The sequence below is a fragment of the Cricetulus griseus genome, chromosome 6 (assembly GCF_003668045.3).
Source record: "Cricetulus griseus strain 17A/GY chromosome 6, alternate assembly CriGri-PICRH-1.0, whole genome shotgun sequence".
NCBI classification, from domain to species: domain Eukaryota; kingdom Metazoa; phylum Chordata; class Mammalia; order Rodentia; family Cricetidae; genus Cricetulus; species Cricetulus griseus.
Window position 1 is genome coordinate 120,536,461 of NC_048599.1, and position 22,155 is coordinate 120,558,615.

Genomic DNA, 22,155 nt, shown 5'->3' on the forward strand with positions numbered 1-22,155 from the left:
AAAATTATACTGTGCCTGTCTATCATCCTGGGTTTCTGGGCTTCAGGTGTGTCAAGCAAACAGCTTGGACCGAGTTTTAAGAACAGCAGGCTCCTTCTGGCTTTGCAACTGAGAAGCTTTCACCAGTCCCCAAAACCTGTAGGTCTTTTTCTTTCATTTGTGGAAGGAGAGAATTGAACTAAAAGATTCACAGGTCCTCTCCAAGTCTAAAATCCAATTAATCTGCATTCTGGCCATTAATGCACACTAATCCTCACCCAGTACACTGCGGGGAGATCTAATAAAATATTTTTCACACATAAGAATATGTCCCATGCCTGAATTGCTGATAATGTGACAAGGCCTGACATCCACTAATGCATTTATTCTAGCATGGTGCCATCCAGGAAGGCTACTGTCCCTCTGCTTTACAGCTGAGGATGCTAAGCCTCACAACAAACTGGTTTAGGGAATGTCTGATTCTATCAGATTTTCTCTATCCCACCATACTATGTACCCTTTCATAACTTATAGGCTCTTGTGAGCCACAAGACCTTTGAAGGACGAGTGTGAAAACAGTGGTGTCATTTATTTAGATTAATAAGTGGGTAAAAGAATGCAGTGCCAAGCAAACAGAGAGGCCATATTTCATACTCCTAGCTTTGCAGATGTGGAAAAATGATAAGGGATGTTAGAATGAGGGTGCATCATTCTCTTCCCCTTTCTCCTTACCTATCTAGTTTCTCCCACCTTCTTCCTTTTCTTTTTTCCTTTATTCTATTCTACAGTTCCCAAAGTAAGTATCTTTCCATTCCTGGAAATATGAATTCACATAAGCTATAAGTGTGCTTTTGTTCCCATCGGCTACCTGCTGACTGCTGAATGCTAGCCTGCCATGTCTTCTTTCCCCTTTACTCTAATTGCATGACAATTCAAACTAGAAGAATATGGGGCTTTGCTATGGGGAGTTTTTAGTCACACCATCTCATTTCATACAAACCTCATTTGTTTATACTCATGGATTAAAGGAATTGAAATGTAAAGTTTTCAAGGCATAAAATGTAGTTTCAACACCTGTTTAAAAGCTGTACTAAGAGACTTTTTATTCATTTAAGCAAAAATAAGCATTTCTGCATCTTAAAGAGATAAGAACATCTCAGAAAGCAGCAAATAAATTCAGAGCTTGCTCATGATGCATAAATTCACTAACAATATTTTTTGCCTGATTTCTTCTAAAAGAGATATATTGTAATATTGCAAGTCATGAAAATGTAACTCCTTCACAACCAAGTTATTCAAAATGAAATACAAACAAATTAGATGACACCAATGCAATAATCAGAAACTGAGCAGCCAAGGTGTAGGCATGTGGATAGGTTTTACATTAAGTACTCATTGAGAGAAAACCAGAAACACACATGTATAATCCAGTGTGTGTGTGTGTGTGGGGGGATCACATATGCATTTTATTCGTAAACCAAGTAACTATGATATCTACATAGAGCCTCATATCATTTTGCTTTTTGTTTGTTTGCTTGCTGTTTTGTTTGTTTGTTTGTTTGTTTTTGAGATAGAGTTCCTTTGTGTAGCCTTGGCTATCCTGGAACTAGCTCTGTAGAACAGGCTGGCCTTGAACTTTGCCTGCCTCTGTCTCCTGAGTTCTGGGACTAAAGACTTCAGCCACTTGCTGGTGCATGACTTTATTCCCAGAACTCAGAAGGTAGAGACAGGCAGATCTCTCTTAATTCAAGGCCAGCCTGGTCTACAGAGCAAGTTCCAGGACAGGCTCCAAAGCTACAAAGAGACTCTGTCTCAAAAAAAGCAACAACAATAAAAAGATGGTGAGCCACCATCTCCCAGCTTCATTTTGCTTTCTTATTGTTTCAAAAATAGCAATAACCCGTGTCTAGATCCATTTGAGGGATTGACATTCATTTCTTCTCTTTCAAATATGTATTTTTACATCTTAGCCTCTAGAATAATTATCAAAACTAAATTACCATAAGGTAATAATCAGTATTATAATTTTTTTGTTTTTTTTCAAATCTTGATCTATGACTCTAGATTATGAATGATAAAATGAGAAGAACAAGACAAGAGTTTATTTGCTTACAATAGTGACTGAACTCAGTCATGGACGTGTGTGAGTTGATATAAAGCATTGAAAATAAGAAATGAAATAAAAGTCTTCAAAACTCTGAGAACACAACAGTTTTGGGTGGATGGGTGAGATGGAGCCTCCAGGGTCGGTGCTACTAAAGAATATAACCTCAAGTTTGCAGACTGTACTCAAAGTCTGCAGTTGTTTGAAGGCCTGGATCTAAATAGATTTCCTCTGGACACTTTCAAACCAGTTCTCTTGGGGATAAGGCACTATGTGCAATTACAATGAAATCATATTAAGTAGATGTGGAAAGGGCTGTGTAACATATTGACCCAAGCTGCCTGCATTGTTAGTGATGATTTAATTTAAGGTTCCCAGAAGAAGGTGCTCATGTCTAGAGACCATTTGTCCAACTCAGATCCCAGCCATAACACAAAGGACCTGTTCTAGTCCACCCACATTTCATGCAGCAGCTCATAAAAGCCCAGAGAAATGGACTAGAACTTTCTCAACTCCTTGGTGTTGGTCATATTTTCCCCATTGTGCTCTTTCCTTCTGGGTTTTAAAGCTTATTTTGCCTATCTGGGTTCCTAACAACTCTCTCTAAATGTATTTTTCTAGGCTGCACACCATTCAGCAAACACTAGACTATCCTATTGTTATCTTGCTATCACTATTCTTTTAAAGAAAGGTCATTTTAATAAAATAAAACATAAACAATCTTCAAATTTTATTCTTTAAAATGAATACAATTTTAAGATAACACTGCAAATCTCACAATGCCAAATCTCTTTAATATCTGTGCCATTTTTAGGGATAACACTTTTTCTTGGGAAACTTTTGAATGAACCCTCTATAAGCCAATACTAGCACAGGAAAGAAAATAAAGTTTAGAGGGGAGATATACAGAAAGAAAACTAATAGTCAATGAGAGGGGAGATGAGAAAAGGAAATAGTGGGTGAATATGATCAAAGAATACTATATACCTGAAGGAGAAGTCACAATGGAAGCCATTAATCTGCAGTTAGCATACATTGGTGAGAAAGAAGAAAAGGAAAGAAAGTCATGTAGGGGAAGGAACAGGGCAGACTATTAGAACAGATTAGACATCTGTTTAATTTAATTACATCCTAATAAAATATTGGTAGCTGACAAATGAAGGAACAGAAGGAGAAAGTATTTGCTCTCTAAATTCTCTTCCAAAACCAATTTCTTTCAAAGGTCTTTGTATGTGAATTCAAAACTTCTGTCCCAAATATAGAACTTCATTTTCCTACTACCTCAGATCCAATCTTTTGCTTCCTTATGCTGCTGCACACAATATACCAAAAATACTTTGTCCCTTTCTCAATGAGTCAGAATAGCCCTTCATCTTAAGGCTTGCAGTCCACTGAGCTTTTACCTCTCATCAAGAGATGCTAATATTTCTGGATACAGAATTTTGCTAACACCCATCTTTTACTGATACTATGACTCAATTTAAAGACACTATGGAACAATCAATTAAGGAACATATTTAATTCCAGGATATACATACCATCATGATAATTTGATGAATTAAAATATCCTAGAAAAATATGCTAAATAGACATCTGCATGCTCATATCCTCTGCAGCACTATTCACAAAAGCCAATGAGTGGAAATAACCCAGTGGCCATCAATTGATAAATATATAAAATGTGGTTCATGTAAACCATGTAATACTAGAGTTGGGAGGTATTCACCAGAAAAGATTTCCTGGAAACAAGTGTCCTAGTGTAGTTTCCAGCCTTTTTCATGTTGAGCTTTAAATCACAAAAACCACATCCTGATTGACATGCCTCAGTTAACAAGAACAGTTAGCCAGAAGTAGAACTACAGAAGACAAAAAGCAAGGTTACTACAGTTAAGGACTTTCCCAGAACTATGGTCATTGATGGATTAGGAATTTGTTCTTGTTTCAGCAGGTGGTGTTGCCTACATGCTGGGTTCCATGGCCTTAATGTTACTTCTATCTTGGCATCAGTTGTTTTAATGTCTGGGGACTCGGTTCTCTAGTCAGCCATAAAAAGAACAAAAGCCTGCCATTAGTGACATTGGTGGAGTTTGAGATTATTTTAATTAAAATAAACCAAACTGAGGAAATCAAGTTCGACAAAATTTCACTCCTATTTAGTGTAGGCATTGGAACTCAGATGGAAAGGTATCCTGACAGTCAGGAGCCAATGAATACCACAAAATCACTGTAAAAGTAGCAGTTTACAGCTTTGCTCCAGGGAAAGATTTCCAAATCAAGTACAACATATCTGCTCTTTTAAGGGAAAGTTTCCCAAACATAGTGTTACGGTTCTGCTCTGCTGTCTCCAGCAAAAGTTGTTATAGCTGGACTCAGCTCAGGCAAAAGTGTCACACTGCACAACAAACCTCATTCAAAAAATTTATTGAGAAGGAAGTATTCAAGGGAAGATGGCGGTGGAACAGATCTGTAAGCTGTTACACTTACAGTGACTTTGTTGTATTCTTTGGCTCCTGACTGCAAGAATATCTTTCCATCTAAATCCCAATGTAGGGGAAGCTGTAGCCACGCCTACCTAGGGGCTGGCTACAGATATGCCTGACCACGCTTGCGAGGGCGTGGTCAGGATGATGTACAGCGATACTGGGATGGGACTTCGAGCTCTCTTTCAGTTTCACTTTTGGGCTTGCATATAGACTACTGCCACGCTGGCTGGCTAGGTCACTCTGTAAGTAAGGCTTTTCCCTATTAAATACCCTTATATTTCTACCTGACTCCGTATTGGTAATTTCCCACTATATTCCAATGCCTACATGAAGGATGCAAAAATGTGACCTCATAGAGTTTGAGAGTTAGTCAATAGGAACTGAGCTAAAGTTAGAGAGAGTAAGAAGTGCTGGTGTTTGGTTCCACAGAAACAGCTGACCTGAACAAAGGGGAGCACGTGGACCCCAGACTGCTGTCTGGGAGGCCATCACCGGACTGATCCAGACCCTTGAAAGCAGATGTCAACAAGGAGGCCTTGCACCCTATGGAGCCTCTGGTAGTGGATCAGTATTTTTACCTGGTGTAAGAAGGGACTTTGAGAGCCCATCCCACGTGAAGGGATGCTCTCTCGGCCTGGACACATGGGGGAGGGCCTAGACCTAGCCCAGGATGATGTTGTGGAATTTGGGGAGCCCCCATGGAGGGCCCCACCCTCCATTGGGAGAGGAGGGCAGAGGGGGAGGGAGCTTGTGGGGGATGGGGGAAGGGAGGAGAGGGAGAAGGGATTGGCATGTGAAATTATAATTTTGTAAAAATTAAATTAAAAAAAACAGAAAAAGGAAAAAAGAAGATGTAGTGTACAGTTGAAATATGCTAGAAATCTTATTTCTCAGGTTTATAGTACATGGGCATTATAAATGCTTGAGGAAGTTGAAATATTAACCTTGTTTAAAAACTATATAATGTATAGTGTAACAAATGTAACAAAGAACTACATGGTGCTCTATATTATAAACGATTTTTATGTTTATGTATCTAATCAGGTAAAATAAATGTACACTAAATAAGAATGACTAAGTGCTTTTAATAAGGCCAAGTAAAAGCCAGTGACAGACCTGGAGTTACACCATAGTCTCTTGTCTTCAGCCTTGACACAAACTGCTTGTCTACCAATGTACTATTTAGAGTACTTTTAGGAATGGACTTAACACAGGTTTAAGCAGCTTCCAGTCTAATCAGTAATCACCTCTAGAGAGCAATGGTTTCCTTAATTTTTAAAATTTTCAAAAACCAATGAAATAGGAATTTTCATTTGAGAAATTAAGTAAAATAATCACTGCACTAAATACAGATATCCAAACCAGAATTATTTGTATAATTCTGCATATAATCTTATCTTTAGGTTCTTTGTGTGTGTGTGTGTGTGTGTGTGTATGAGAGAGAGAGAGAGAGGAGAGAGAGAGAGAGAGAGAGAGAGAGAGAGAGAGAGAGATCCTTGTAGAACACATTATATTGTTGTGTAAGCCCAGCACTGATGACTTCTGAATTGTCAGCCCCATGATACATGGACAGTAAGAAACTGGTTTCCCTAGCAATGGTTACAAAGCAGTCAGGAAATAAGAAATGCCCTTCTATCTTACTATGATGTTCTTGCATTCTTTTTACAAAATTGTTTATTAGTATATATTAATTTGCATGAAATATTGAATTCATTATGGTATCTACCTATGTACATAAAGTACTTTGGTTGTATCACCACCATTATCCATTCTTATCCATCCTACTCCATTTCTCTTCCCTGACAGCCTCTGATTTATTTGCATGTGTCCTCTAAACTCTATGTATAGAGAAAACATGTTGATGTGAGACTGAGTTATGTGGCTTAACATGGTGATCTCTATTTCTAGCTACTTCTGAAAAGCAACATAATTTTGCTCTTCTTTGTCTGATCAATTGTTTTTGCTCGTTGAATCTATTTAGTTCAAATTGGCTTCAAAACATGACAAGTTATCTGGGTTACAAGTTTGCCAGTGGGAAAACCTGAATATTGGAGCCAATTTCTTTTAAATATACTAACATCTGGATGGCTAAAGAAACACCATATATATAATTAGTGCTTTCTGTAGAAAATGTATCCATACGGTGAAATTAAAAATACATCTTAATTCACCTGGAGCTTATAACTATTGCTTTTTATTACTAATTCATCACGCTTGAGATTTTTTAACAGGACACTGATCTACTGGGGTAGATTTTGTCTTAAATTAAGGAATCTAAATTTTCACTTAAACTTATATAGTGGATGACCTATTTTTATTTTCTATTATTTCAAATTCTTCCCTGAGTTAGACATTTCTTATCCAGACTGAGTATTATATTGTTTAAGTGGAAAAACAAGAAAAAGACAAGAAAGTTGAAGCAAATAATTGAACTAAAATGTTTCTTTGCATGGAAGACACCAGGAGAACACAGCCCACTGAATCAGCTAAGCAGGACTCATATGGTCTCAACACTAAAGTGGTTTTGCACCAGGCTCTCTGTGTATATATTATGGCTGTTAGTTTGGTGTTTCATGGGACTCCGAAAAGTGGATGCAGGTGTGTCTAACTCTTTTGTCTGCTCTTGGGAGTCTTTTCATACTGCTGGGTTGTCCTGTCCAGCATCGGTATGAGGACTTCTGTCTTTATTGTATCTTGTTTTGTTATGTTTGGTTCTTGTCTCTTGGAGGTCTTCTCTTTTATGGAGAGAAACAGAGGGGGATTGGATATAGAGGAGAGGAAATGTAGGGGGACCTGATGGTGTAGAGCAGAGGGAAACTTTGGTCATTATGTATTGTAGGAGAGTCAACAATAAAAATTAATAAAACTTTCTTTGCTAAATAAAAATGATTTAGTCATAAAATGGGTGCATATTCATGGGGAGATGGTTAAACCAAGTGTCCTCCTTTAGCAGTCCCAGTTCCACATTTAGCACGGCAGTTGGGATCATCCAGTGGCCAGCAGATTTTCTTGGTAAAGGGCATTGCTTATTTCTATGTTATCACATGGATTGCAATGAATTTCTAGTTTTTTTTTCTATTAGATACATGACATTATTTTCCTAAACACTACAGTTCTACTGGGGGAAAATGTGCAGAAGTCTCTTGAGCAACTCTAATTGTTTCTCTGTGTTAATGCAAAACAATTAACTGGTTAAGTATTTAACTCTGGGTTCAAGTGGGTATTTATTAAGCTATGATAATGCTTCAATAAAATATTATGATTTTTTGTGTATCTTCTTAGACATTGTTGAGTAGATTCCTATATGCCCTTATTGTTCTATTTTTCTACCCTTGATTTAGTCACTTCTTTTCTTTGCAACCCAGCAGGAGTCTTTTCTCATCTCATCCCACTGATCAACATACTTATATGTATATGAATCTCAGCTTCATGTAGTGACTCAGGGCCATGAGCCACACATTCTCTTTATGATTTTATTCAAAGAAATCTAATTCCCATAGACCAGATAGCCATAATTAAATACATGTTCTCTACCACCTTCGTTCTTTCTCTCTTCTTACTTAGTGATAACATCATTTAAATTTTGTGAGAAATATTAATAAATTAATAATGCTCAGTAGCAATTTTGATGCTCCTTTCCAGTGAACATATGAGAGAATGCCAAGCTATGTCTGAAAGTTAGGCATATTCATGTTGTTACAATTCAGACATTATGCTGGCCCATCTCCTGTCAGCTGGCATTCAGGCAAATACTTAGTAAGCCCGGGGATCCTACAGCCTTGCATCACTACATCATACACTCCGTGGCTATGACACATGTTGTATAGTTGTGTAAGGCTCTGTATACATGTGCAAAAGGTCCCTTTAAAGCAAGCTTCGCCTGTCCCTCACCTGCCCCCTCTTCATCACTTTCCTTACAATTTAAAAATAATTTTTAAAAGTATAGTCCTTAATCTGAATGTCAATGTGCCCATCTAAAATTCTGATAAATCACACTGTCAAGAAAAGGAAAATAAATACTAAAAAAAAAAACAACTAGCAATCTGAGCTGCAGTTATGCTTGAATTTAGCATTTACTATATTCTTCATTATCATCAAATTATATGCACCCCTCTTTCAGGATTTCTTTAAATGTGAACTTTCTTTTTGTTACAATAACAACACACTAATTTTTCTTCACATAGTACAATTGTAAATTGTATTGTAACTGCTTTCACTCCATTCTCTCTTTTGATAAGTGGGGCTTCTCAAAACTTAATGTTCAATGTAGCCATAAATGTTCCTAGTTTATATGTCCTTCATTCAATGGAACTCCTTATTCTTCCATTGCACATTTGTCAGATTCCCCATAAGCCATATAATAAAGCTTAAATTCCTTAACATGAGATTCAAGATTTTCTACTGTCAACTTGTTAAGATATTCATTTATACCATCATATTGCCCTGAACTGTATGCATTCACATCCATCCTCCTTTGTGGCATGCCTCCTCTTCCTGGAGCTATGGAGAATACTGTTTCATCAGTCACTGTCATTCTCAGTTTTCAAAGCATCTGTTACATTACATTTTGTATGATGAGATTTTCTATATCTTCTAGAATATTTGAATTATCCTTTCCTTCTTTTGATGTCAGAAGAGTATATTTTCAGTACTACTTTATATTCAGATATGGATGTCCTTATCCCATTGGGCCATAAGTCCCAGGAATGGCTTTTTTATTCTTCTGTGTTTGAAAGTTTAATATGCATAGTAGATATTAAGGAAAGGATTATCTAATGAATGAATATATGTAGCTCTGCACCTCAACATTATATCCATATACTAAGTACTATGACATGACAAAAGAAACATCTCATTTAGTTCTTTGCAGCTTTAACCACAGTTAAGAAGACAACATTGGCTCTAAATCAAATCCCCAACTTCTTCATCCTAGACTTGTCATTATTTATTTTAAATATCCTTAATATCCTAATTAAGAGTCCTAATCAGAGTAAGTGAAACAATGTTGTCACTTTAATTGCTTTATTTTGAATACAAAGAAGTCTGATTGCTGCTTAATTAGTTAGATCAGCACTTAATAAAATGTATTTCCCTAAGGGAGCCTTGTAAATATTGCTTTTTAATTGTCTGATCTAAAATCAAACAGTGGGTTTTCCTTAGAAAGCCTCAGCTCTTGTAGTCACTTTCCTCCCTGGCCATTTTAATAAATACACATAATAGTGCTGGTGTTAAGAAACAGAAGCACTACTTGTGCTGGTGTTCCTTGTTATTGTCAGTCAAATGTAAGGCAAATGTCTACACATATGTTTTTCTACAAGCAACATTTGGCCATTTTTAGAATCTGGTTCAAGGAATTGAGAAATGTTTAAACATGAACTTAGCTTATTTAATTTAAAACAATGAAAAATTTAATGTGGAATCATATGTAAGGATAGAAATGGCCTCACAGTATCTTTCTTTGGGATAAACCAGAACTGTTCACACACTTTCCTGTTGCAGTCTTAAGTGAGAATTATTTATTTGGTCACATTTCCAACCATAAGATGAGGACCTGTTGTATTGTACCACTTCTGAGTTTTTAAGAGATTGTGATCAAAAAAGTAAAGAACAAGTGTAACATGAAACAAAATAAAAACAATAAACAAAGAAAACAAAACCCATGCAAACTGATCAATGTCTATAGTCTGCTAGCACTAGAAATATTTTACCATATATACAAGTAAATTATGGTATCATGGTTTAATCCAATTTGAGTTGGTTTCAAATCAATGGCCTGGGATCAACAAGGACTACACACACACACATATGAAAGTGGAAGCCAGATGATTTTTAAAACATTTACTAAGGCTGAGGATGTAGCTCAGTTCATAAAGTATCTTCCGAGCATTTAAGAGGTCCTGAGTTCCTCATCAGCTCTGTGTAAGACTAGGTGGCCCACACCCATAATCTGAATCATAGTAAGGTGAAGGCAGAAGAATTAGAAGTTCAAAGTACAATGTCATCCCTCACTACATTTGTAGCTAGGGGCAAGCCAGGTATACATAAGCCCCCATTGTTTTGTTTTACAGACAACTGAAAATTCTACAAATAAACCCAGTAATGGGGGAAGTGTTTCAATATTGACCAGTGGGTACAACTTACAAATCAACGATCAAATTTGCTATTTAATTTGTAAGTACTTTACAAGAAAGGCCATGATGACAAACAGAATAGGTTGGATATAAATTGTCTAGGATGCTACAGCCTTAGTCAGTCGGTCATAGTTGATCCAATTTTCTGATTTGAAAGAAACTGAGTAAATTATGTTTGCAAAATACTCACTTGTAGCTATTGTTTGTTTCTTGACAATACAAGCTGAGTTTCTTTCAAAAAGTATGAACTGATTTCCGAGCAGTACTTTGTTAAAGCCTTCGATTCTTAGATGAAAAGTTAACTCTGTTATTTACCCTATGAAGACATTGATTCTTTAAAAATGTTCTGATTAAGGATGCAAATAAGATGACTTAGAATAAAGGTCCACAAATGAAGCATATAACCTAATCACTCTGTGTTACAGAAAGTAAACATTATGGCATCATAATTTATCCTTGTATTTTAATCATTCTGAGACACAAAAAATACACTGTTAATTTGCCATCAAAGAGAAAAAATGAGCCATGGAGATGGCTCAGAGATTTGAGTAATTTACTCTCAAGACTGATGACCTCGGTTCATTCACCAGAACCTACATGGTACAAGGAAAGAGGCAACTCCAGCAAATTGTCTACACACACACACACACACACACACACACACACACACACTCACACATGCCATGGCATGAATATGTCCACACAGTACACACACAATAAATAAATGATGAAAACAATTAGGAAATATGATTCATATCAGCTAAATTTCTATTCATAAAATATAACCTCTGCTGAAAAGATGGTGTGTGATTTACCACAGAACAAAATATTCATTTGCTTTCTGAAAAATGTCAGAGGGAAGCCCTTTGCATCTGTTTTCTTTGACTGGCTTTCAATCTCCATCATTATTAAATAAAGTGGCTCATTTTAAACGTCCATCACTGCTTTGATTCAAACATATAAATGTTCAAAGTCCAAAAGTTCCAAAACACTTTGCAACAAATTTCATGAAATGACATGGGACAAAGATATCTCGGGTATAGCACACAAAGTAACCAACAGTAAACAGCAAAATGGAACAACAAAATTTAAACTGTGGATGCATTTTTAAAAGTATCATCAATACAATTAAAAATAAAACTATAGGATGAGAAAGTCATTTAAAAATACCAGTCTTATAAAGGTTACTATCAAACCATACAAATTTCTCCCACAATTCAATAACAAGGACAAAACTCCACTTAAAAATCAAAAATTGAGAAGTCATTCTCCAAAGAAGACATATGTAAATAGATTTGGCACAGTAAACAGCAATAAGCTTCATTAAACATTAGAATAAAGCCAAACAATGAAATATCACTTCACACATCTTTAGCTGGCTAATGAGCAGTCATTATCAACAAGGATGTGGGAAAAAAACAGAAACAAGCTAGTCACAAAAGAAGAGCTATGATAATTCCGTGTACATTAAGAGTAATGAAATTGACAAGGAGCGTCTTGTCTGTCAAGAGCTACAGAAGAGGTACTCAGTGACAATGTGCTTTCATGTTTGAAAACTCAATAAAAGTTTAGAGTGAATAATGATAACAGTTGACCAACAATAGGAATCTACTTATGGCCAGTAAGTATTTCACATATTTATTTTGAAGATAAAAGGAAATAAATAAATAAATATTTAAAATATATTATTTTAAGCATAAATGAAAAATGATCATTTCTTAAAAATGCAATTTTACAATGAAGTAAACTCACCACATGCTTGTCTGTGATCTCAATGAAGTCTCAATCAAAAGGGTATGTAGGGAATTTTAGATCAAAGCAAAGAAAATGCATGAGTCCTGAGGACTGATGGGGATCAGCACAGTTCAGGATGCACAGAAATAGATTATGGTATTTGGGAAAAAACTAAGCTTGGCAGTTTTCACCTTTTAATCATGTATATAATATATTCAAAGAGTTAGATAAGTGTCTTTTAATATTTTAAAAGGTTTATTATATATGTATTGCTTTTCTTACTCAAAAGTAAAATTATTTTTGTGTGAACTTTAACCTACCTTTCTTACTACAAATATGTATTCTTTTAGGTCATAAAGATTGCCTACAAATACTAGATATGTGCACATAACTCACAACAGAAAAATATGCAAAACTATAAACTACATTTCAAAAAAGAAAAAGTGAAAAAACAGTAATTATAAAAATTATGTCTACATATAATTAAGTGACTTGAAATAGTGTTAATATCTCCCTGCTCATGTAACTCACCAAAGCTACAGTCAATGTAGCTTTCCTATACATACAACAAGATAGACTTAGGCTTGATTATTGACAACACTGAGGATGGCACCAAAAGGCATACTCAATTGTCAAGAAAAATCCACATAAGTCCCAGGAAAGGATAAGGTACTTTCTGGTTTCTTTTTTTTTCTTTTTTCTTTTTGTCATGCTTTTTGGTTTTGTTTTGTTTTGTTTTGTTTTCTGTCAGGCAGTGTTTCCTGGCACTGGGAATGTGGAACATGATAGACTCCTTGTTGGACTCAGAACATAAGTTCAATCATGGGCAAGGCCCTAGAAGCAATGGGGGAAAATGAAGTGTTACTCAAACACCCTCTGGCTCAGCACTAGCTTTGGGTGACCTTGGGCTAGCAGGATGTCTCTACTGCAGCATCCTAGGCTCTCAATGTCAGAGTGGCATCATGATGGTACAGACATTAGGTGGATCTTCCAGCTGCATTTCAAGCCAATGATGGAAAAACTTGTCTATAGTTAGAACATCTGGTCCCCACATTAACACTCCTCTTTTCATCATTCCTCCAGATATGGGAGTTCTAGAGTCCTTGGAAACTTGGTCACAGCTGTGACCTCTATTTTGTCCTCTAAGCTGCCAGCCACCAGAGGTCTCCATGGTTAGCTGTATTTGTGACCATATTCCCTATCATTCATCTATTTATTTTGTTATAACTACTCTGGTGTGGAGAAGAAGGCAACTACAGAATGTCTCTCCTTGGCCATCTTGAAAATTTGTTCATTTATAGCACTTAAGAAATGTAACCACCTTGCTGACTTGCAGGATTCCTGGAAAGAAACTGTGTTGATCTTTACTTTTATTTTTCTGTAAGTAATATTATTTTTTATACCGTGCCGTCAGTTTTTCTCTGGATTTATTTCAAGCAGTTTGGTTGTGATATTTTTTTTATTTTTCTTTTGGTGTGTGTATATGTGTATATGTATGGACTTACTAGCCCTTGTGTGTGCATGTGGAGGTCAATTTTGACATCAGACATCTTTTACTGCTTCCTACCTTATATTTTCAGTCAGATTTTCTCACTAAACCTGCAGCTAGATCTCCCTGTCTCTTCCACCCTCCATACCCAAATGATTGCTATCATACTGTTTGTTTGTTTGTTTGTTTGTTTGTTTGGCAAGGGTACTAAGGATCCAAATTCAGGTCACAACACTTCACCCAATGAGCCATCTCCCCAGAGCTGGTTATGCATACTGTTACTACTGTTTCCTGTTTTCTGAAGAATGTGAATCTGTATGTTTGTGGTTTGGTGATAAATTCATTTGGGGGTATTTACATTTTATTCAATGATTCAAACATTTCTCCTGTTCATTTTGTCTGTTTATATTTTCTCTAGAATTCCAACCACACATGTATTAGAATAGTCAATATTTTCTTACAGCTTGAATTTGTTCTCCCACTCAACTCTCTCCATCCCTTCCATTTTCTTTTGTTTTGGTCTGGATAATCAGTGATATTAAGTTCAGTAGTTGATTTTCATGAGACAAACTTCTAGATACAACCTTTAAAGAAACTCTTCACTTGTATTTTTATTTCTTATGTTTCAATTTGGCCCATTTTTGATAGGTTCATTAGTTATCCACATGATCTTCGGTATTACCCATCTTTCCAAGCAGGTCTCTTTGTACACCAGTCATGTATGACAATCACAGTTAAATGTCTTTTCAGATCATCCTCATGTCGTGATGTGTCTGCCTGATTCTTGTGTTTGCTGGTGTGATGTGGTTGCGCTACTGCCTGCCTTCTCATATGTCAAATATTTTTGCCCAAACCTGGATTTTATTATTTTTTGTGCATAGCTCAAGTGAATGAGAGCACTGTCCTCACTCTCTGTTGTGCCCTCTCTGTTTTCATTTAGAGTTATTCATTTGTTATGCATTTAACAGGTTTGAAACAAAGCAGTGACTTGGGGGTGTCATTGCTCTGCTCATCAAAGTTACCTTGGCTTTTCTTGCACATCTTTGTAAGCCCTTACTTTTAATTTTTGGATAAGAACCTGGAAATATTCATCCCAAGCCCCAACCATCAGGAATGCCATGACACAGAAAGGGTACTCTCAGTAGAATGGAGTTAATGCTAGCATCCTCACCTTATTTTGATTACATTGGCCGGCCTTTGACATTTTATTATAGCAATGAAAAACTGAATAATACAGTACAATTATACTTTTTAAATTAAGAAATGTTTAAGCTGAAAATACCCATTAATGAAGAATAAGTTAAAACAAATATTTTATATCCATTAATATGACAAAATTCAAACAGTTGTCTAGTAAATGAATTAACAAGAGTTCTTACTGACTAAAAATGGGAGTATGTTTTGGTTAAATCACTCTGAGAGCACCTGGATATATGATTAAAGTTGCTGAAGTATATATTAATAGGCACAGATTATTTCAGATGATACAGTCATTGATAATGACCATAAATAAGGAAATAAAGACATAAACAGTTTTCTTATTACAATGGACACCCTACAAATGTTTGAATTAATAGACTAATATATATTAAAACAAATTTATAAAACAAAACTAGACAATATTTATAAGTTGTAAGAGAGTATGCACAGTATAGCACTAGTATAAAATAGAAAAGAATCCAAAATAATTATTTGTATCTTACAGTCTCACACTTGTGTTTAAAAAATATGAAAGATTACCCTAGGATGATTCATAGCAGGCACAGAGCATTAAAAAACTTCAACAGGAAAAAAAGGGAGCAAGGGAAAGCTCAGAAATGTAACTTAGAATCACTAAAAATAGATGTAAATAACATCTGGTAAATGTGAACTGTGGATGTTGTGTCTGATATGTATTTTTCTGTGTGCTTTAAATATTTTGAAATGAAACATTTTAAGGGAGTTTAAATATTTTAAACTTAATTCACACAGAGATTAATTGTCCCCATATTAAGTGCTCTAGTCTAATTAGAGATTGTTTATTTCAAAGCATTTGGATTTGCTATAGATAAAAAACTGTCTGTACATACTGGTTTTCAGTTTGTTAAGAATAAATGTGTGAATAAAAAAAAATAAACCTTTCATTGCTATCTGTGCTTCCTAATAGGCACAGAGGAACTAGAAGACAGCATTAGTTCTTAGCCACTATGAGTTTCACTGGTCAGTGCCATTCCTGTGGATATCTGAAATTGTTCATGAGAGTGGCAGGATGACATCTTGAGACTCCCATTACCTCTTTAGCAATACCTCTAGGTATCTGGAACCCTTTTATAGTTATTACACTTTCAAGGTCAATTTCAAGGAGATTTTAGTCAATAAAGTCAAGCCTGCTGGATTTATATTTAAATTATTTTATTGTTCAAACATCCCATCATAGTACAGTGTTCCTAACACTAGACTTATGTCCAAATACATTTTAGTAAGATAAAATGCGAAAACTAGTAAGATCCAAGTACTATTTTTAAACATTTTTGCACAGAACTCTAAAGAAGACTCCAGAGCTACAGACAAGTGGGCAAGTTCCCTATCATATGTAGAAGTACCATTTCTTAGTTCATATGAAATTTCTTTTTCTTTTTGAGAAAATATCTCACTGTGTATCTCTGACTGGCCTGGAACTCAATATGTAGATCTGGCTGGCCCCAAATTCATAGAGATATGTCTGTTTCTGCTTCCCATGTGCTGGGATTAAAGGCATGTGCCACCACACCCAACCCCATATAAATTCTTATAACTCTGACTGCATGTGCATCTGTAAATACTCAATTCAGCTCTAGTTATACACTGATAAATGTCTCTTGATAGGATTACAGCAATATCACATTGTGATGGTTCAATGCCAGATTACAGAGAAATATAAAGTTATTGCTCTGACTAAAACCAACTCTCATTATAATCACTACACATAAGTTTAGAATATTTTTCTATTTTCAGCTGCAGCAACTTAATAAATATGTTTGCAATATGCAATGCTTTTTATACAATTAGCACAAATGAGAAATGATTTAATGCGCAGAGTGAAGAAGGAGGAGATATTGGAGTAGCCACGTACAGAGTGGGTTCAGCCTTCACCCCCATATTGCAGAATTCATATGAGATATATTATAAACACCTGGGTGGCTCCTGCACAGTCTCAAGTAAAACAAAAGGCCACTAGGACAGCTCACAAGGACAAACTGAAATTTTTATCAAATCTCACACTCCATTATTTAATGAACACACATGCAAATTTTCTTTTAAATATTTTAGTCTTGCTAATATGGGAAAATTAAGGAATTAGCATTCTAATCAGTATAAAGTGGTACTGAAATGTAATAAGGAATAATCAAGTTGAAATTAATACCTTCAGTAATCAGGTTTTACCCAAATTCCTTGCTAAGATACTGTGTTTAAATTTGAATGACTTTTTTTCTGTTAAATGTGTTCCTAATTCTGAGACATTTATGAAACAATGTATTCAGTTAAAATATTGCCTAAAATATTGTTGCTCACATCAAATTCCAATGCAACACAGATACATCCATGCAGAAAAGAGAGCAAAGTATCCATTTTCTACAATGATCAAATTATTTGGGAAGTGTTTAGTCTTCTCTCTCTTTTCCATTTGTTGCATGTAGGAAATGATGCTGAGTACCCCATATACATATTTTCAGCCAGTCTATTTTTATCTAGGAAATTGACTTACCCATTAATTTTAAAGGTGTTTTATGAGAGGAAAACTAGACTGAGCTCTAAGCACTAAGTGGCTTTGCTTGCTTTTACTGGTTAGTTCATAGGGCATATTGAGCAGGCTGCCAGCTCTGCTGCTCCAGGTAATAAAACACAAATTGCAGCTACTGATTCTTTGTTTCCTGCTGTTTTCCTCACTAGGGAAGTCTCTGGGGAAGACAGGAAAGTCAAACAGACACCATCTCTCTGACCTAACAGCTTGCCACGTGGAAACAAAATGACCTTCTTTCTCTCAAAGACTTTTCCAGAAACATCCAGCCACCAGAATATCTGACAATGATATTTTTGACCTGTGACGATGCCAAGTTTTAATCATTGTAGTACAGTACTGTACTACAGCACTACGTGGTAGAACATTGGTGTCATTTTCCTACTATTTTTGATTAGCAAGTCCACTTTTTTTTCCGAATTCCTCTTGAGTGACTGGTCATTTCTGCACTGCAAAGCTATGCTTACTCATCACTGAGTCAGCAATGGGGAGATGACTTCAAACAGTGCAGGCACACTGGTCTGAGGTTCATCTCGGATATTAATTATATCATGCGATTTTCAGGATGTCATACTCATTACAGTATGACAATAGAAGAGCCCGAGAAAGCTTCTGGTTGCCCAAAGTGGCAGACCTAAAGTGCATGACCAACTGTCTTAACTTCATTCATTCTCTTTTTCTTCTATTTCTATTTACTGGGGGAAATCCATGACGTGTAAGAATACTGTTTGCAATTTGATTCTTAATTCTGTCAAAGGGATGTACATTAATCACTAATACTCATTGATCATTTGCTATATATCATTCTACCTTCCAATACCTTTGGATGGATACCACCATTTGATTTTTATAGGCATTACATTCCACCTTATGTCACATATTGAGAAACCACCACTGAGACAACTAGAAAATTGCCCAGAGTCACAGCACTAGGAAAAAAAGAGATCAAATGCTCTTAGCCACTAGTAGATTAAACTTACATCAGGCACAGTATAAAACTATCCCACATTTAATCATTTTTTCTATTGTCATATTTATTAAATTATCCCTTTATACAAGGTACTATGCCATCTTTTGAGTTCACAGAGTGGAAAAGAACCTATGTTCAAGAATTTTATTATTTATACAATGTTCTGTGATAGACATAAATAGATTAATTATGGGGCTCATTTAATAATAAACAAAGAGAAACAGTAAATCTTAAATATTTGCTGCATGTATTTGTTCATGGCATCTTTTTTTTGTAACATAAACTACATATGTATGATCTAATATATTATTTTTTATCCACCTGCCTGATTCAATAATATTTAATAGAAAAGAAGCAATATTTTCTTTGCCCAGATGGATGAGAAACTCCAGATAAATTATTAGTCCCTGTTCATATTCCCCCATAAAAGAATTCATATTTTTTTCTCACCTGGACAGTGTGATATTCACTTCTGTGTGGATGAGATGAAGCTGTCAAATCCTTCTTCTCTCAAGGCTGCTCCTGATTTGATGTTCTGAGTGGGCATTCAGAAATCCGATATATTTGGACACCACTTCAGAATCACCTTGGCTGAGCTGTTCTGTGTGCCTGTTAAAACAAACCTAAGCAGTGGCCTTTATTATGAGCACTAACCCACATGTGAGTAGGAGACTGGGTCAGACTAAAGAGGTTTACTATCCTACAATATCAGTTTTAATCTTTGAAAGGGATGGAAAATTGGATTTTCTCTGGTAAAATACAAGTTAAACTGAAAAAAGAAAACTCTTGCTGACTAGCTATACTTGCACAGTGTCAGGGAATGGGCCTGAACCAAAATACACTGGATGGTCTGATTCACCCGAGGCAGGTGACTAGTAGATAAGCCCAGTGTCCACCTCACTTAAAAAGAGGGAATCCAAACTGCTGACTTTTACTGCCCAAACTGCTACAGATGTGTCATCTCTGCAAGTTTCTCACATAGTTGTTGTTTATTTCTGTGACATTTTAGCAGCTCTATGTAATCTTACTATCTAAATGCCTTCTTTTAAAAATAAAACCATCACTTATATGAAATTATTATGACTTGTATTAATGTTTCATTGTGAGTCAAAGGCCAAATTCTGTATGTCCACATCCTGAGGAGCTTCTCTGCTAAAGGCCCATAGCACCTCAAAATGGCTTGACACGGGAGACTAGGCTGTTGGAAAAATCAGACCTCAGAGCAGTGGTTCTCAACCTTCCTCATGCTGTGAACCTTTAATACAGTTCCTCATGTTGTGATGAGCCACAACCAAAAAATTATTTTCCTTGCTATTTCATAACTGTAATTTTGCTACTGAGTCATAATGTAAATATCTTTGCTTTCCAATGGCCTGAGGTGACTACTGCAAAAGAGATCTTACACACAAAGGAGTTGTGACCCACACGTTGATAACTACTGCTTTGGAGAAACCACGAATGCATCTGGAGAGGTGGAGAACTGGTCTTTGTTTGGCTGAAAGGCCCAGCCGGCTAACCCATCAGGCTAGTGTTCCATACAGAGGCTGGGCCTGGTCTATAGTTTCTTACAACATTTATGAGGTATGCAGCATCACTTTTGATTATTTATGTTATCTGTGCATTAGGGAGTTGAACTTTAGTCTACTTCACTAAGGCTGTTAGCAAACGCATACATAGCAAACTAATAAAGATGCGAGAATAAAGATTATAAGATCCAGAGGATCGGGGAGTTTGCTGTGAAACTGACTCTCCTAGAAATGTCAGAAACTACACCCATAAGGTCTCACCAATGTGGATGCCTAAACATAAGTTGAAGAAAGACAACAATAGACATGTCAAAGTGAATTCCAGAAAGACCACGAGGCCTCAACCCTACACAGAGAACTACAGAAAACTAAGCAATGCTGAGAGAAATTGTCTTCACTGGGGATGAGAACACCATTTGTTAATAACAAAATGTCTGTACTGAATACATATACATACAAGTAATATTGTATAAACTGAACAGGTTATATTTAGGAATATACACATATGCATATACATATATCCATGTAATTATAATTAATAAAAAAGTAGGCCATGAATTTGAAAGAGAGAAAAAAAGGGATGCATGGGAGGCTTTGAAAGTATGAAAGGAAAGGGAAAATGATGAAATAATATTATATATATATATATATATATATATATTATATATATATATATAGAGAGAGAGAGAGAGAGAGGGGGGGGGGAGTTTAAAAAGTAGAAAGAAAGGACTGGAGAGATGGGCCAGGAGTTATAGGAGCTTACAACCTGTGGGTCATGACCTCTTTGGGGGAAATCAAAGAGACCTTTCACAGGGGTCATCTAAGACCTTTAAATAATACAAACTTTTACATTATGATTTATAGCAGTAGCAAAAGTACAGTTATGAAGTAGCAACGAAAATCATTTTATGGTTGGGGTCACCATAGCATGAGGAACTGTATTAAAAAGACACAGCATTAGGAAGATTGAGAACTGCTAGGTTAGAGAACTTGCTGCTCTTACAAATGAGCTGCATTTGATTCCAAGTACTCACATGGAGGCTCACAACCATCTTCACCCCAGTTCTAGGAAATCTGACATTCACTTCTGACCTATGTTGGCACCAGGCACAAGGTAATTAATATACATGTATGGAGGCAAACGTATCATACACAAGAATAGAAGACTTAAATAGACATCTCATCAAAGAAGATACACAGATTGTAAGTGAGATTAACACTACATTTCACAAGAAAAATGTACATGAAATAATGATGAGCTATTGCAAAAGCCAAAATTAAAAATTCTGCAAAAAAAGAGCAATTGCTACCCAGGTTATGGGCGAACAGGAACTCTCATTCCTGGCCGGTTGTAATGCAAAGTTGTATACCTGATTCAGAATATGTTTCTCTCTTACAGAACCACATATATTTTTGTCACATGATTCAACAATCATATTGTCTGGTATTTAACCAAATGATGATAGAAGTTTTATATATAATTCCTAAAATATCAAAACACATGTTTCACTAGATGAAAGGATGAACTCTGGTATAATCATGGAATGGAATATTATCTAACTTTGAAAAGAAATGAGCTTTCAGCCCACAAAAAGATATGGAAGCACCAAAAGTGCACACTGCTAAGAAAAAATAGAGCCAAGAGAAAGGGTACACACTGTGTACCAGCTATACAACATTTTGACAAGGAAATTCTATTAAGAAATAAAAACACAACAGTTGCCAAGATTTCTGGGGTGGGGGCGGTATGAATGAAGAAGTAGAGAGCTTTTTAGAGCCATGAGATGACTGCGTTATTGCAACGGTGTACACACGCTGTATACATTTGTCTTTTCCATAGAACAAGCTATATACCATCGACTTCGACGGGGCCTATGCAGATTTATTAATTGCAATTAATACACTATTTCTAAGAGATAGTAGTATGGCACAAGTTATACGTGGAAGGAAGCAGGCATGTATGTAAAGTAGTTATGCTTTCT

General features: G+C 35.9%; 2 long non-coding RNA genes across 2 annotated transcripts in view; one reads left to right on the top strand and one right to left on the bottom strand.

Annotated features, from left to right (window-relative positions):
- The window catches only part of LOC118237816, a 68,041-nt gene extending 48,134 nt beyond the window's left edge, over window positions 1–19,907 (bottom strand). Inside the window, exon 1 of the long non-coding RNA XR_004770553.1 lies at window positions 19,098–19,907. This is a non-coding gene — a long non-coding RNA (uncharacterized LOC118237816). The remainder of the gene's footprint in view (window positions 1–19,097) is intronic.
- LOC103164370 lies at window positions 4,706–19,725 on the top strand. The gene is made up of 2 exons (XR_003486326.2): window positions 4,706–4,808; window positions 17,830–19,725. It is a non-coding gene; the product is annotated as an uncharacterized LOC103164370 (long non-coding RNA).
- Window positions 19,908–22,155: the final 2,248 nt, after the last annotated feature.